Source organism: Ursus arctos, unplaced genomic scaffold (assembly GCF_023065955.2).
Source record: "Ursus arctos isolate Adak ecotype North America unplaced genomic scaffold, UrsArc2.0 scaffold_16, whole genome shotgun sequence".
Taxonomy (NCBI): domain Eukaryota; kingdom Metazoa; phylum Chordata; class Mammalia; order Carnivora; family Ursidae; genus Ursus; species Ursus arctos.
The window spans coordinates 33,637,934-33,655,596 of record NW_026622830.1 but is presented as its reverse complement, the minus strand read 5'-3'; the positions used below and the strand labels follow the sequence as shown (position 1 = coordinate 33,655,596).

The window sequence follows — 17,663 nt, the reverse complement described above, 5'->3', positions numbered from 1 at the left end:
GCCAGCTTCTGAGTCCTGGACTTCCCCACCTCCAGAACGGGAGAAATAAATGTGTGTTGTTTAAGGCACCCAGACTCCAGTATCTTGTTAGAACAGCCAGAAAGAGGGCGTCTGGGTGGCACAGCAGTTAAGCGTCTGCCTTCGGCTCAGGGCGTGATCCTGGCGTTATGGGATCGAGCCCCACATCAGGCTCCTCCGCTGGGAGCCTGCTTCTTCCTCTCCCACTCCCCCTGCTTGTGTTCCCTCTCTCGCTGGCTGTCTCTATCTCTGTCGAATAAATAAATAAAATCTTAAAAAAAAAAAAAAAAACAGCCAGAAAGGACTAAAACAGAGACCCAGAAAGCACCGGGAAAAAAACACGTTATCAAATAATCCTCAAGGAAACACTTGTGTTTGTTGTTTGTTATAGAGACTTAGTCTGAGACACACCTCGAATGATGATCGATATGGCAAGAGCAGACAATGCTTATCGCCGAGTCCCCTAAATAGCTGTCCCAGGACAGTGGCAGTCTGTCTGCAGACATTAAGTGAGTGCGTCAGTCTCCCATGGCTACATTTTGATCAGCTATGCAAAGTCTGGTCAAGGTCATAATTTCCAAAGAACTTTCCCCAGCAACATCATCAGGCACAGCCTATGGGTCCTGCAGCTCAAGGGGCTCATTCATGGTGGACTTAACCATTTCAAGTCTCACTACAGCATGTGGCAAGCCCAGGTCTGGACAAGTTCAAGGGCATGTGTTCAATGATTGCTCAAGTACTTAAATAATTGTTAAAGTTTTCTAGGGTAGAAGAGCAAAAGCTGATCCAGATGGAATCACATGTCAAACTCCCTGTCAATGAGATAACTGTTAGGAAATCTAGGGCCTTTTTTCCGCAGAATCTGCCATCAGGAGTCCCTGAATGGGTGACGATGGGTATAAAGGTGATCTTCAGCCCGGGGAGCTGTGACTGAAGTCCAGCCTTCAGCTTAGCGAGAGGGCCCATCTCTGTGTCCAAGACAGCAGTTATATCAGAAATTATACTTTTTCCCCTGTGCAGAAGGGGATTTTCAGTCGGAGCAGTACTCATGCTAAACGGGATAAGAGGTGGCCCTAAAAGACGGACTTTGGCATGCATTCTCCCTACTGCTCTCCTATACCCCCCTATCCTATACAGATGGCCTATACCTAACAAATGGCCCACTTGCACAATCCAGACAGTAGCACCAGCTTTATAATGCAACGGTTCTCCATCAGGCGGTAGGTTCTCCTCGTGAGACTTACAGTCTCTGAACAAAGGAGCGCCACGGTTCATGACAGGAATGCTTTCAACACCTCCCCAGATTAGGTTATGTAATAATCCACAGGGATGCCAGAACACAGAGATTTTCATGACGGTGGGTATCTGGCCCCCGAGCTACTTAGGACAACACATGCTTCTGTTCAGAACCTTCTATTTCACCGACCGTGATGCAAAATGAGTGATTTCAGCACAAAAATCCCAGGGCACATGTTGACTGAGGTCTAACATTCCGGAATGCTGCATTTCTGAACCACTGGAAGCTCGAGCTCATATCTTATAGCGAATGCTGTGTTCCTGTGTCCACCAATAATTCTTGCATGTGCTTCTCCCCGTTTTCCTCATCCTCACCAGAGAGGAGACTGTCCTGGGTAGTGATACGTTCTATTTTACGGAAGGCAAATAACTTCAGAATTTTCAAGCTGAAGGGCACCTGAGGTCCTTTATTCTGAACCCTAATTTTGAGGAAGAGGACAATGAAGTATAGAAAACTGAAAACAAGTAAGCTTCAAATAAAGTGCTCCTTCATAACTCTGTTCTCTCACTTGCTAAAGCAAGCATGTACTCAGAGAGGTCAAAATGCCCACAACCCTAGACGGCTAACCTCTGGCACCTCGAATTCAAGATCGCGGGAAGAAATATGCATTCCTCAGTGAAAAACCTGAGCAAGCCAGCTGTATTCGTTTCCTGTTGCTCCCATAATAAAATCTGCAAGCCGCACGGCTTAAAACACAAATTCATTATCTTAAAGTTCAATAGGTCAGAAGTGTCACACGAGTCTCATGGAGCTAAAAATCTAGGTGCCCACAGGGCTGTGCTCCTTTCTGCAGGGTCCCAGGGGAAAAAATCGGTTTCCTTGCTATACCCCGGCTCCTAGAGACCAGGTACATTCCTTGACTCCTGGCTCCCTTCCTACATCTTCAAAGCCTGCAACGCTAAGTCAAGTCCCAGGTTCCTTTCATACTTAGGATTTCTCCTGCCAGGTCTTCTAACGTTCCAGTTCATTCATTCCCTCTCTCTGTCCCTCGTATTCCCTATCATTCTGACAACAGTGAAGGTTCTCCACTTTTAAGGACTGATGATTAGATTGTGTCCACCTAGATTATCCAGGCCAGCCTAGCCATCTCAAGGTCCTTAACCTTAATCACATCCGCAATATCCCTTTTGCTACATAAAGTAAAATTTACAAATTCTAGAAATTAAGACTTAGACATCTTGGTGGGAGGCATTATTCTACCTACCACATCTGCACACCCTTCTGACTCTCACGTCATTAAATGGCCCCACCATCTCTCTGGTGACCAGGTCAGAAACCAGAGAGAGACATGCCTAGGTTAATCCCACCTGTTTACACTCCACATCCAGTTAGTGGCTGAATCCCATGGACTCCAAATTCTATCTGCGTCATGTAATGGTGCCTGCTCTCTCCACTCTCTGCTGTGCCCAGGACTGGGGCCTCCCTGAATTCTTTACCTCTTTTCCTTCTTCTGCCACAGCCTCATTTTTCCCCAGTTTTATCTATACGGTCCTTCTAAGGCCATGTGGTTCAGGCAAGGTGTGCTCCAGCCCCAGGTTCAGGGAATAAGTTTTGATTGGTCTAAACTAGCCATGGTAGCCTGTATGCCCTTTGCCACGGAACAAGAGCATACCATACAGACCTTAATTCACTGAGTTCATCAACACAGGAGTCACTCTACCTTGAGATTTCTTGTTGGGGGACATAATTATTTTGTTAAGCCAAACTGAAGCTTCCTCTTACTTGCTGTTGAAAACATCCTAAATGGTACATCGCTCATGAGGCTCTACTCATGGTTTTACTTGATCTTAGTCTCTCATTACTTCCAACTTTCGCACTGCACCCTCCCCATTTCCACTTGGAAGCAGAACACCTCCTCTTCAAAGCCATCAATCCTGTAAGGCATTCCCCTATTCAAAAGGTTTTTGGTTCTCAAAAATCTGTACTTTATCCCTCTAGAACAATCTAGAAATAACTGTGTAGCCAAAAGTCAATTTCAAGTTAATATCAATTTTTTTCATCATATATTCAAAAGAGTTGTTAAGGATGTAATTTCTGTCCTGCTGTCAATGTTGACATTTTTTTTTTAAAGATTTTATTTATTTATTTGACAGAGACAGCCAGCACAAGAGGGAACACAAGCAGGGGGAGTGGCAGAGGAAGAAGCAGGCTCTTAGTGGAGGAGCCTGATGTGGGGCTCGAACCCAGAACGCTGGGATCATGCCCTGAGCCGAAGGCAGATGCTTAACTGCTGCGCTACCCAGGCGCCCCAATGTTGACATTTTAAATAAAACAGCTATTACATCACTCAAAGCCATGAGAATCTAAACCCAACAGCGAATTGATACTCAGGATTTCCCATTTAAAAATAAGATCTTCTTGGGGTGCCTGGGTCACTCAGTCAGTTAGGTGTCTGCCTTTGGCTCCTTCCCTGGTCCCGGAGTCCTGGGATTGAGCCCCACATTGGGCTCCCTGCTCAGTGGGGAGTCCGCTTCTCCCTCTGTGTGCTTGCTCTCATTCTCTCCCCAGTAAATAAATCTTAAAAAAAAAAAAATAAGCTCTTCTTTAACATTCATGTTTTATCATTCCCTTTTCACATTTCCATTTTACTCCCCCTACAAGTTTTATCCTAATGAATAGATCTTTATGATTCCAAGTATTTTATTGACCGTACATCCCTACACACACCAAAAAAAGGCATATCATTTAGAGCTTTTAGTTTACTTTGAATTTAGCCTGTAAGGATGAAATAATTTCTTCTGAATTATACAACACTTACTAGTAAACAATTGAAAAAAGAACGCACATAAATATCATATTGAATAATTGACCAAAATGTTAAGGGTAAAATTTTAGTTGAAATGTACCTCTTGATAGGATACATACAGCTTTTAAAAAATTAACCCACACATTCACGAATGCTAAAATAACAAAGGTTTGGGATCAACCTTATTCCAACTTTTCATATTTCTATATGCAAATGCTATAAATCCTTTTAGCCTAAATAAGCAGAGGCGTGTAGGAGTTTAACAGCACTTAAACCCCTGAACTCCTTTGGGGCTTCAAGCCAAAGACCATGATCCATCATTACATTTATTTTTAATTACCCACCAAAGGATGATCCAAATAGGTCTTGGACTCTGTCCTGAGAAAAGTGTCCTCAGGTTTAGCACTTGGGATCACAGGACAATGTACCATACTGAAATTCTGGAAAGATGAGAGGAATGTCTTCCTTTGGTAGAAAGGGAGAAAGGAAAGCAGACACATTCTCTGGTGGATCAATTTTAGGAAAGAGGATGTATAAGGCTGAAAATCTGGACAGCTAGTCCCTTAAAAGTCTCTGAGCCCTTGAATGTATCTCATCGGAATGTCCTCATTTATGGCCAACGGTATGCCTAAAGTCGTTTGGAAAATGGCTGGCCTATAGGAAAAATCAAAATGTCTCCGCGTAGAACACAGCACCTTTCATGACTGGTTGCAGGCTCATGATCCGTCGCCCACCTTTATCCTTCTACGCCCGCTTGAGCAACTCAATGACGTATGCTGGTTCTAAGTTTGCTTTCAAGAGGAACATGTGTTAAAAAGACTTCCTTCCTTTACTACACTTTGACCCCTCGCCTGCTGCTATTTTAGACAAGAGATGAGTCACTGAAATTTATACCGGCACCTTGCCCCTGGCTCAGGCCAGTCCCAGGGCCTCTGCTCGCTGTGGGACATAAATTAACAGCAGCACCTTAACTAGTCATCACATCTTTCAGATAAAATTCTGTCCAAACCAATCATAGATTTTATTCCCATACTCTAGGAACACTATTCAACAACTCCAGCATTTCCTATATACAGATGGAATTCTTTTTATTATTCTAATGTTCTGTTCCGCTACTAACTGCTCTTCCGGAAGCTTTCCTCGATTTTCCCCTCCCCATCTCAGCTACAGAATGAGTCAGTCTCTTCCCTGACAACATGCTGCTTTTATTCCTCTTAGACATCTTCACATTCTGCTCGGTGTCATGATGATGTGTGTGTAAATCCGGTTTCCCTGTCTCCATGGTGGCCGCATCCATGGGTTTCCATCCTCATTTGATCCCTGGGTCCTGACCACCCCTCCTTGAAAAGCTCTTTCCTCACTGCCAGTCCACTCTTCCTGTTCCTTGTAAGGTCATTCCTTCCTTCATCGGCACCCCCACGCCCGCTGTGTATCTCATAGGTCCTTGCACCTTGCATCACGTAGTACTGGTGGTCTCAGCTATCCCAATGTCAGCTAACACCAACCTCCTAGGACAGTAACCTCTTCCCAAGTCGGAGGAAAAAAATGACCATCTTCCGGTGTTAGGGTTGCTATTATTTTTCTAAAGCTTGCCACTTGACAGTCAATAGTAATAGCCAGCAAATGACAGAAGTAAATAAATATTAAGGAAAAACAGAAATCAATCAATATGTAGTTTAAGGGTTTGTGTACATAAGTTCGTGAGTTAGAATTTTATATTCTATATAAAATATTTACTAGCAAAATTGGTGTTCTTCTGAAACATATCTATATTTCTATGCTTACATATATGCACACACACACTTATACACATGTGTAATGTAAATATATACACATTTGATAGCAACACAAAATTACATTTCTATTTGTCTGACATCACATCATGTGAAAGTGCCCCAGGGGAAACTCTGAGGCATTGCTGGTGGGCATGCAAAATAGCTCAACCATTTGGGAAGCCAGTTTCTCATGCAGCTGAACATGCATGGGACCTACCATTCCATCCTTAGATATTTACCCAAAAGAAAAGCATGTCCACACAAAGACTTGTACATGAATGTTCACAGCAACTTCAGTAGCCTGAAACTAGAAAAATATCCATCTCCATCGACAGGTGAATAAACTAGGATATATCCATACAATTAATATCCGGCAATTAAAAAAAAAACTACTTGTACACATAACAACATGGCAGAATCTCAAAAACATTATGCTAAAAAAATTAAAAAGCGAGATGAAAAGAATAGGATTCCTTTCATAAGAAATCCTAGAAAAAGCACACAGAGTGTATAGTGACAGAAAGCAGACAAGTAATTGCCTGGAGCCAAGGAGGTGGGAGGGATGGATTGCAAAAGGGCTCGAACAAGGTTTGGGGGTAACAGAAGCTTCTATATAATGACTGTGGCAATGGCTACACTGGCATATGCATTTGCCAAGACTCACGGAAATGCACAGTGGACGCTAATAATGAATGCGTGCTATTGCGTGGAAATTATAGTTCAATAAAATTAAGTGGCCCCATGGATTTTTCCCCAGATTTGGAGACAGTGTTATGGATGACCTGATTTGCCATGGACACAGCCTTATTTGGTAGATACAAAATTTACTTTGAATGACTTTGTAGGGGCAGATAAGGGGAGAATTTTTTTCTTTTACACGGAGTAACCTGATGATTCATTTTAAAGATTTCAGGGAATTCAAACATCAACACTTACGGAAACTGCCATACTTTTAAAAATGGGAAATGGGCCTGAGATGAACAAGTTGGTGGGTTCCAAAAATGAGATTTGTGTTTACTTTGGTACAACCTAAGCTTTAAGCCCTTGGGTAGACTCTCCGAGTAAAAACTATTTCTTCTAGATGCCAATCCATAGATTACTATTTGAGGTGAAATAAAGGGACTTTGGGCAGTCTACTGGAATTGTAAATATTTAGGGTGAAATAGTTTATTGGCAGTGATATCCCTGGAGACTGGGACTAGCGAATAAAGTGATCTAGAAAAAGAGACCAAGAAGAGTTCCTCCTTCTCCCCCAACCCCTTAGGCTGACAATACAATATACTAAGGGATCTTCAACTTGATTTTGTATCAGAATCTCCTGGAGAACTTGTAAGAACATAGACTTCTGGGCCCCACCCCAAGGAGCTTCTGATGCAGGAGGACTGGAGTGGAGCATGGAAATTTTCATTTCTAGCAAGTTCCTAGGTGATTCTCATGCTGCTGGCCTGGGAACCACAGTTTGAAAACCACTGCTATATGCTCTGGTCTTTTGGACCAGTGCCCTTGTAAAATTCTGGAATAGCCTTGCCCATGAATTAAGTAAAAAGAGGTCTGATTAATTTATTTCACTAGCTGCACTATCAGCCTTAACAATATAAGAAAGGTCAAAAAGGAAAAAATTCACAATTCTTAGAAAAGATGGGACAAAGTGTTCCTGCCTCAGATACCTTTGTATATGCATGAGTTTTTCCTCAATTCTTAGGTTTCTAAGCAGCTTATTTCTGACATTAATTTTCCCACTCTCTTATCAGGAAAAGCGGATATTATACTAGGTTCTGCTGATAAATGGCAATGTCGCAAGTTCAAAATGTACATCATTTTCTATTGTCAGATGAAAAAGACAAAGATACAAGAATTGTGAGGGAGGGACCAGAGGGTGAAAAGAAGAAACTCCATGAAAAGGTGGAGAAACAAGGAAAAACACAAATCACAACAGAACCAGAAATTCTGGGGGGAAAAAAACTTTGAGAGATTTATAGTCGAGAGACCAGGGAGGGGAGAAACAGCTTCATCAGTGGGAAGTTTACTCTACAGATGAAAAGAAAACCACAGGGTAAAAAGCACTTGAAATACAAGGTCAGAAAAAATAAACAGAAGAAAAGTCAAGCCAAGAGAGAAAGAAGAGCTGTTTTTTAAATTACTGAACATTTAGAAAATATACCAAGAGAAGTATACAGAGATGTACCAGCAACAGTGATTTGGGAAGAGACGGGGAAAGGATCAATTTTGAAAACACCTCCACCTTATGTGCTGGCTAAATAACCAACTCCGGTTACTGGAAATCAACTGCAGTTGTTCACCACCTCAGAGGTGACAGTCTGAAGGGGTCAGCTGTGTCACTGGGGGAGGAGGGTAGACCTGGGGTGTGGTCGGCAGAACCACGCCTCCCTGAAGTTGCCTGCGTCCTAATTCCTGGAACCTGTGAATATGTCATTTACATGGCAATAAGGATTAAGTTAAGCATCTTGAGATGGGTGAGCCCAATGTCATCACAAAGGGTTGTTTGTGTTGTTTTTTTAAGATTTTATTTGAGAGGGAGCAAGAAAGAACAGGGGGAGGGGCAAAGGTAGAGGGAAAAGCAGACTCCCCACTGAGCAGAGAGCCCAATGTGATGCGGGACCAGATTCCAGGACCCTGGGAACATGACCTGAGTCAAAGGCAGACGCTTAACCAACTGAGCCAGCCAGGCACCCCGCAAAGGGTTCTTATAAATGGTAAAAAGAAGCAGTAGAATCGAAGGAGGGGATAGGACAATGCAAGCAGAGGTCAGAGTGACCCAACCATGAGCTACAGAATGTGGGCAGCCTCCAGAAGGTAGGGAACAGATGCTCCCCTAGAGTCTTGAGAAATAACACAGCCCTGCAGACCTGATCTCCAGAATCCCGAGACATTTGTGTTGTTTTAAGCCACTAATTCATGGCAATTCGTTATGGTAGCAACAAGAAACCAATGCAAAAATCTCGGGCACGTGCCTCGTCTAACAGAGAGAGCACAAGTCCCAGTATTGCCAGGTTCCCCAATTTGTTAGGACACGTGGAAAATCTGTTGGCATAAAGTTAGCAACTAGTAACACTGTGCAGGACAAAGTATGACCTCGATCGACATTGATTTCTCTTTTTTTGTATTGGATATATCCAATCATGAGACACAGCTAGACGAAGGGTGGATAAACCAATGCAACAGTCCTTCTGGCTCAGTGCTCCACTCCAGACCCTGACGACGTCAAACTTTGCCCAGGCAAAGAGCTCAGCTGTTCATGGAACCCCTCTAGAGAGAGCTCATGAACAAAGAGGAAGGGAGGGGCAGAGGGAGAGAATCTCCAGCGCGCTCCACACTCAGCATGGAGTCTGATGTGGGGCTCAGTCACACGGCCCTGAGATCACAACCGGAGCCAAAATCAAGAGTCAGGTAGCCACCCAGGTGCCCCAGATCCCCTCTATTTCTGACCGGAATACACAATGCAAAGTGTGGTCCATTTTCTGCTCAGAAAGTCATTCAGAAGCTGAACTTCAGAGTTTAGCTTTTTCATACATTGTAGATCATTAGTGCAGCCCACCTGCTCTATGGAGCCATTCTGGAAAATGAAATTATTTTAGAAAAACAACTTGTTTATCGCAGATGAAAGGCGTTATTAAAGGAGTGGATGTTTGGACTGTTACTGAAATATGGCCAGCTCTATGGTAGTAACTTAAAAATGAAGGTAAAAGGAAACAAAATGCCAAATGATTTTGCCTCGAAGTCATCCTTCTATTAATTCTAAGTTGGTAGAAGAGGGGAAATGAAGCTAATCACATTCATAGAGACAAGCGGCCTCTCTTAAAATTCAGACAAGCAGCCAACAGTATTTATTGAGCGATGCCTCTCTGTAACACTAAAACAGGAAAAGCTAGAAAATGTAAAACAAGAAAAGCTAGAAAGTGTAAAAGAAATGTAAGAGGGTTCTTGCAGAAGAATTTATAATGTCACTGGGAAGACAAGGCTAATATATAAAATGGAGAGTAATTAACAGTCTTTATGCACCCTGAATGATGCCAAAAAGTTTGTAAGTCAACACAAGAGGTACTCAAGAAAGGGAGGGACAGGCGGACGTTTTACGAGAGTGAGAAAAGCTTCATGCTGAACTGGCAAAGAGGAGGTAAATGCGTGTAGAAAACCGGTAACTATCCCGCTCAACAGAAGTGGGGTTGGGGACCTCTCTCCTGTCCTAGAATCTTCCATTTTTTTTTTTTTAAGATTTTATTTATTTATTTGACAGAGATAGAGACAGCCAGCGAGAGAGGGAACACAAGCAGGGGGAGTGGGAGAGGAAGAAGCAGGCTCATAGCTGAGGAGCCTGATGTGGGGATCGATCCCGGAACGCCGGGATCACGCCCTGAGCCGAAGGCAGACGCTTAACCGCTGTGCCACCCAGGCGCCCCTAGAATCTTCCATTTTTAATTGAAGCTGGAAATCTAATAAAAACCTGCACAAATAGCAGCCTTCTGTTCTAAGATGAACATATAAATACAAGAGCTCTGCAGGATTGGAGAAAAGAAAACAGATTTCTTTCTATTCCATGGGGGCTTGGTATTATGAGAAAGGGAAATTTCCCTCACCATCTCCCACAATTCTCTACTTTGTTACACGTTTGTACAAATAAATGCAAAGGATACGCACACACACGCACACACACACACAAAGCCTCTGGTGCTTCCAATTACATCATAAAATATCTAAGTAAAAGTCTCATACTGTCGTAACCCAGTAGAAAGCTGCTTCGATTTAGAACCTGAATTTTTCTTAAAACGTGGTTCTGAGTTACTTTATCAGAACTGACTTCGGCAAGTGTTTGCAAAAATCCTATCCTTTCATCTCAGAGAGAAGCAACAATAAATTAAGTAGCTTGGAAAACAAAACAGTAAATTTGCATGTAGGGATTGTCTCTTCTGACCGATAGGTAGTTAACTTTATACATTCTCCCTAATGATAAACAGCCAGTCTCTGGTTTATTTTTGAATAGTAACTCTTGAGTATTTGTTCTATTCGGTTCTAAGGGTCACACACCGTGCTTTTAAAAACTGCTAGGATATTCTCTTGCATTCCTTTACAAGCAAGAAAACAAACTTCCTATTAAATGATGTACCTTTAAAAAATCACTACAAATTTCTATCGAGTATTCTGGGGCAAGAATGTTTAAAAAAAAAAAAAAAAAAAAGCTTCCGAGCACGTACTGTATAATATCTGTAACTGTGTTATACTGTTATACTCTGGGTATCTTTTGCTGAAAGTAGCTGAATAAACCCCCTGCTTATAGCTCAGCATTCACTGAAAAAGGCCTAAACGTAAGTAGCAGCTGAAGGAGCTACGTGGCCTTTCAGAACATGAGTCACATGTTCAAGGGCGTTAAAGTGACTAATGCCAACGAGAAGACTAAGAAGCGGGACTCTTAAGGCACTCGGAAAGAACTCAGTTGGAGTCCTTCATAGCCCCTGAACAACTTCGTGAACTCACTCGGTTTGACCCTACCCTCTCGGCTATGCTCCTTTCCCGCTAGATTCTAAAACACTGCCTCTTTGTGACCAAAGACATTGCGGGGCATTGTTTGCTTTCTAGTGACAGGTCATTCTGCGAACCTGGCGTTTCCAGCAAGCGGCTGCCTGGAGAGCGGAGACTTCACACAGCTCTGTGCAACCACACCGAGGGGGATCCGAATCAGCCCCGTCCTTCGTGAAGTAGTGAGGGTAAAGCGAGCACAGACCGGAGCACGCAGACCTGGAACGTCAGGAATGAAGAGGATCCCGGGAACAGAGATTTCTGTTCCAGATACAAGGTTTCAGTTATGGAAGGACTACGTCATGGGGATGAAAGGTACAGCGTAGGGAGTACAGCCAGTAATAGTGTCATAGTGTTGTATGGTGACAGATGGTAGCTACGCTGAGCACTCCATAATGCAGAGAGAGGTTGAATCATGTTGGACACTTGAAACTAACATCCTGTCAGCTATACTCAAATATAAAAATTCAAAATACAAATGCATCTAGATTTGAAAAAAAAAAAAGTGTGAACATATATATCAGGCAAAATCATGAGGGGAATATATTCTGAAATAAAATCGTCACAGCAAATAGCTGGCCCGAGAAGACAGCAGCGTTGGCCCAAAGAACCTCGTAGAATACAGTTACCTCCAGAACCCCACGTCTCAATTTATATGGTCTTACCAACCCTCTTGTAAAATGTTAGAAGAATCAACCAAGTCATGGGCAAGTAATCTGTGCCAGAAAGCAGATATTCTAAGTTACTGTTAACACTTTAATTTGACAGAAATAAGAACACCAGGAGTTAATTCAAACAAACTAAATATTAACTTGCTAGAAAGTGTTGTACAATCTCTATTTCAAAGTATGAGATTAATCTGTATGAAACGAAATTGATCCAAGCATAGTCTGAAGAAATAAACTGATCACAAATCCCTCATTTGCGATGAGTTCTTTTGTGGGGAAAGATTCCCAAAAGCACATAAAAGCCGAGAAGGGGCCACGAGGGAACTTTCTCAGGCAATGGTAGTGTTCTGCATCTTGCCAGGGATTGATTCACACGTGTATCCAATTTGCCAAAGCTCACCTTGCTTATAAGTAAGGATGTGTATGGTTCATCATATATGAATTTCACATAAACTCAATTCTGAACTCTAGTTCAAATAAGCATGTTGAAATATGCAAACTGATGCCTAGGATTTTTAAATGCACCAAAAATAAGCTAGGAAAGGGAAAGGTGGATGGATATGAGGATGTAAAGTATTAAAGGCAGAATCTCGGTGATGAACATACAGTTGTACCTTGTAAAACTCAAATTACCATATGTGTGAAATTTTCATTAAGAACGCTGAAGAAAATATAATGGAATCACTGAAGAATACAAAGTAGCACACCACCACCCCCCTGCCCACTTTCTCCAAGAGTCTACCTGGTATCCAGGACCCAGGAAGAATATTTAAGTTGCAACTTCAAAGATGAGACAAGGAAGGTGTTTTTAAATACACACACACACACACACACACACACACACACACACACACACAGAGACGCGGCACCTGGGGGGGCTCCATCAGTTAAGCATCTGACTTGGACTTGAGTCATGATCTCAAGGTCACGGGATCGAGCCCTGCCTCAGGCTTTGTGCTCAGAGGGGAGTCTGCTTGTCCCTCTCCCTCTGCTTTCCCCATCCCCCTCTGCTTTTCCCATCCCCCTCTGCTTTCCCCATCCCCCTCTGCTTTCCCCATCCCCCTCGTGCTCTCTCTCAAATAAATCCTTAAGCACACACCTGCCTGAAACTGGTTGATTGCATGGGAAAATGGTGTGTTAAGGGAAAGAGAAAGAAGCAGCTCCCCACAGATAGTTTCTAGATTTAAAATCAGTGCAGGGCACCTGGCTGGCTCGGTTGGTGGAATGTGCGACTCTTGATCCCAGGGTGGTGAGTTTGCACCCCCATTGGGTGTAGGGATTACAAAAAGAAAACAAAGAACAAAACAAAACAAAAAAATTAAAAAAAAAAATCAGTGAGCTGAAGTTGGGCAAGAGATGCTGTCAGAAGACTCTGGTGCAAACACGAGTCCAACCCAACGCAATAAAAGGCTCCATGCAGGTGGGAAGTGACAGCTTCCAAAGGAGATGAGGCCTTGGTGGCAGTGGCAAAGCAGAGAGAGAGACTGGCACCGAAGAGGCAAGGGGCCAGGCTACCCCCGATGAGTCCCAGGCAAGAAGGGCTATGGCAGCTCATCAGAGGTTACAATGCCATCCGTTCCTTCCAGAGAAAACAGCAGGTCACACACCAGTTACATCATCTACAAAGGGGCCAGTGTCTCCAGCTCATCAGTGCATCTCAATCACGTTCTCAGCTATTTGCTTTGCAAACCGCTTTCTTGGTATTGACCAGACAATGTCCGTTCAGTTAAAAAATAACCACGTGAACAGGTATTTGACACCGTGGAGCTGCTCACTGGTCAAGGTGCGGTCACTGCTATGTCCTCGTGCCACTTCAGCCCTAGCCTCACCTGTGCAGAACTGCCCCCCTCAACCCGGAGTCTCTCCAAATAAAACACGGTTGAGCTGGTATTGAACATCTGGGGAAGTCTCTTCTTCAATAGGTCCAGGAATATTCTGTGTATCGTTGGAGAGTGGATCACTTTGCATGTAATTGCTGCTTAATATAGAAAGTGTATAAAATGTCTTCTCCAACAGGTAACTATCAAAAGAGCTTTCCACCACCGTCCTGTTTCAACCGCGAGACAGCTGGGAAAGTTCAATCCCCTTAAAAATAGCCACGGAATGTCACATTTTATTCAGGTATATAGCTGTCTGAAGTAAGTTTATTTTAATGATGTTTTGTTTACTTCAATCATAATACAGACTGTTTTATGCTCAACTATCTGTGACTAGTCATGGTTCACACAAAGCTAAAGGTTTTTCCCTTTTTTTCATGATGACAGGTCCTTAAAAATGCTAAAATTCCTGACAAAGTACACAAACCTGAAATCTTTTTCTAAAGCTATCTGAAGCCAATTCTATGCTGACTGCATGTTTCATACTCAGGTATCACTTCTTTGTCTATCAATACATGTAATCACACGTTTTCGGTTTTTAAAAAGACCATCCCCGAATGCACACACCAAATCATAAATTGTTAATTTCCAGTCCATTATTTCAGGAAGGGATTTTACATCGTGTCTAACTTTCCAAGACCATGAATAAGTACATTTCCAACAAGTACAAAGTATATTTTCATGCTCTTTTAGGAAAAACACTTTTAAAAATGATTATTTTGCCTATCTTAATACAGGTGAACCAAAAAAAAAAAAAAGTGGCAATCAGAACATAATATTGAAACAGGTCCTGTACTTTTAGTGCTAAAATGAAAATGAATCAGTTTTGTAACAATTTGTGATGGAAAAAGTGTTTAACACTCTGCTATATTGCATCATATGAAGGTATTCACAGAAAATATTCAAGAGACTGCTTAAAGTTTTTGCTGGACTTTATTTTTTAGTTTTAGGTTCATAACAAAGTTAGATGAAGGGTACAGATTTCTCATATGTCCCTTGCCCCCACATAGGTCATTTTTAAAATAGATTTTGCAAAATGCTAAGTGACACACACACACACACACACACACACACACACCCTACCAGCCAATAAAATCATACTGATAAATGCCTTATTGAAAAATCTATGAGTTACAGTAAGGTTTAGAGATATTTTAAGAGACATTAAATCTGTATCTAATGCCAGAATTACCACAAAGCAGTGTCTAATATACTTTGTCTTAATTTTGTCTTGGGTTTCTCCCTTATGAGAAAATCTTTTTTAAAAAAAATCGATAATGAATAACTAAAACAATCTTCCTTAAAAAGTCTGGGTGGTCGAAGAAATTTAAAGGCAGAAGTATTTTTTCTTCCACTACCCCTTCAGTAGCCACACAAGTAAAATTGTGATAGCTCCTCTCCAAGCAAAAAAAAAAAAAAAAAAAAAAAAAAAAAAAAAAAATTAAAAAAAGGTAAACTTACCAAAACTACTCCCCTTTGTAAACCTTAACCGCCACTCATAAAGCTGAAAGTATGTTCTCTTACCTGAAAAGGAGCGAGGAGGATTTAAACTTCGCCCAGTCAGAAGCAGGCTCTTGACAGCATGCCTGATGCAGGCTGAGAACTGCAGGGGACAACCACAGTTCTTGGATAAGCTCACTCTTTCCAGAAGGGGAGGAGGGGGCAAGAGACCGGGGATGAGCAAACTCACGCAGCGGGGAATGTAACAAGACTGCTCCTTTAGGCAGAGCCCCACCCCTTGGCCACAAAGTGAGAGGCTGGGCCAACAGTGCCCACAGCCACAACAAAATATCCAGACAGAGCGGCCGACAGAGACTCTTTTCACCATTCTAAGCAGAACATTAAATACAAGCAAATGCTTTCTACAGGCTTCTTGCCGAGTAACTGCCCAGGAATGAGTAAGAGGTCCTGCACACGGCAAGTACCACTGGCTCAGAGGCTGGGGTTTATCCACAGGAAGAGTAAAATTTAAAACCTACACCTGAGCTCTTCCCTTAAAACAAAGGCCACAAAAAATTCAAGATATAAACGTAAAGGAAAGCAAAACAATGCTCACCACTCAGGAAATGTACTAACTTACAGGCCCCTGAGAATCCTTGTCTCCACTTCCCCATCTGGCTGCCACTTTTGCCTATTTACCTCCTTCATAATCCCTTCAGGGCTCAAGAAAGGAAATAAAAGTTTTTAAACTTTCAAGTTACTAGCAACGCCGATATAAAGAAAAATCAGTAAGATTATGTAAAGTGAGATCCGGAGATTATCTTTCTTGCACAGATTGTGACATAGACTTTTGTCCTCTAACTAGATCAAGACGATTTTATTTCTACATCAAATGAAGAAGCGAACACATACTTACACACACATGATTTACCCATGCATGAGTGACAATTAAAAAAAAGAAAAAAATCAGCTTTTGCCAGAACGTGCCCGAGAACATAGAATGTTTCACAAAACAAAGTTCCAGGGTTAAGTTTTAGGATGGTCCACCTATGCAAATATCACCAGAATCCTGTACTGCAGGATTTCTCTGCGTTTTCAATAGGTTCATATTCAATCTATTAAATTTTGTACATTGTTTCCCAAACTTATTTAATCACGAAACACTTTGAGGGCCATTCAAAGAGAACTGTATCTCGTGAGCCAGACTGGGGAAAGGCGAATAACTAGAGTCCACTTGCCAGATTTTAAACAACAAACCTGACATTGTGATTAGTCTCCACAGCTCTTACAAAAGCTATTCAATTATTAGGCTTCCCACCAAGCTCCACTTGCACTATAGCTCCGAAATTACAGTGGGATCCATTTCTACATTACTCAGTATCATAAGGCTAAGCCTGCTTTCCAAATGAAAGCATGTGGAAGGGAGGCATCCTACACGTGTATTTAAGAGACATCTATATTCTTCAAATTAGGAAGGAAAAAAGAAGGCAGAGGATGGCGTCTATCCTCAAGAGGCTGGACATTTTGCTTCGGACCTCTGCAATCATATCAGCGGTCATGCAGGTGCACGGTGGTTACCCATATGCCCTCAGAAGTTCAGGGTCAGACCTCAGAGATTAATACTCAGCCAGTGTATCTTAGAGAACGTACCCCAGCCAAAAACGCGGACACCAAGCCAGGAGTACCCATTAGAAACACCACCCAAATGCACTACTAACTGCGTCCAAAGTTGCGTATTTCAACCACTTTGGTGGCTGACTCAAGAGGAAGAAACGGAATCCCGTGCCTTCAGCAAACCACCTGTAAACACCTGACTCCCACCTGGAACGCTTCCACGAATCTCAAATCCTAGAGTCCTGTAATCCCCACACCTACCCTCAGTCTATCACTCTCACTTGTACCACGAAGTTTTCAGGATAGAACCAGAACAGACCGGGTGGTTCACAGCGGCTCCACCAAGATAATCCAGTCAACTCTGAACCCTTGTCCAACCGCCCCACCTACTTAGAACTAACCCGGCCACACAAGCAATTCTTCCCAATCGTGTCACTTTAAAGACAAATCTTCCTAAAATGAGTTACACGTCCAATCCTTCCAGGAAGAAGATATTTAATAGGATTGCCCTAATTCATGTAGATTCTACTTAACAGAATAACATTCTTTGAAGAGACCAATACACATTGGAAAAAAATTATTTTACTTAAAAAATGATTCACGAGATATAGGATGGATTGATGTTGAGCACGCAGCTTAATTGCCCTGAACCGTATTTTCTTCATCTGTACAATAAGCAATAAAATCACCTGTAAA

At 42.3% G+C, this 17,663-nt stretch overlaps 1 protein-coding gene across 13 annotated transcripts in view; it reads right to left on the bottom strand.

Annotated features, from left to right (window-relative positions):
- Positions 1-17,663, bottom strand: part of PLCB4 (phospholipase C beta 4) — a 400,851-nt gene that overhangs the window by 286,919 nt on the left and 96,269 nt on the right. For 2 of the 13 annotated variants that reach the window (XR_008959400.1, XM_026503034.4), the window contains exon 1: positions 15,438-17,294. The exons of the other annotated variants lie outside the window; for them this stretch is intronic. The gene's annotated coding sequence lies outside the window, so the exon portion shown is untranslated. Of the gene's footprint in view, positions 1-15,437; positions 17,295-17,663 lie in introns of those variants that run through there. 13 annotated transcript variants of the gene reach the window in all.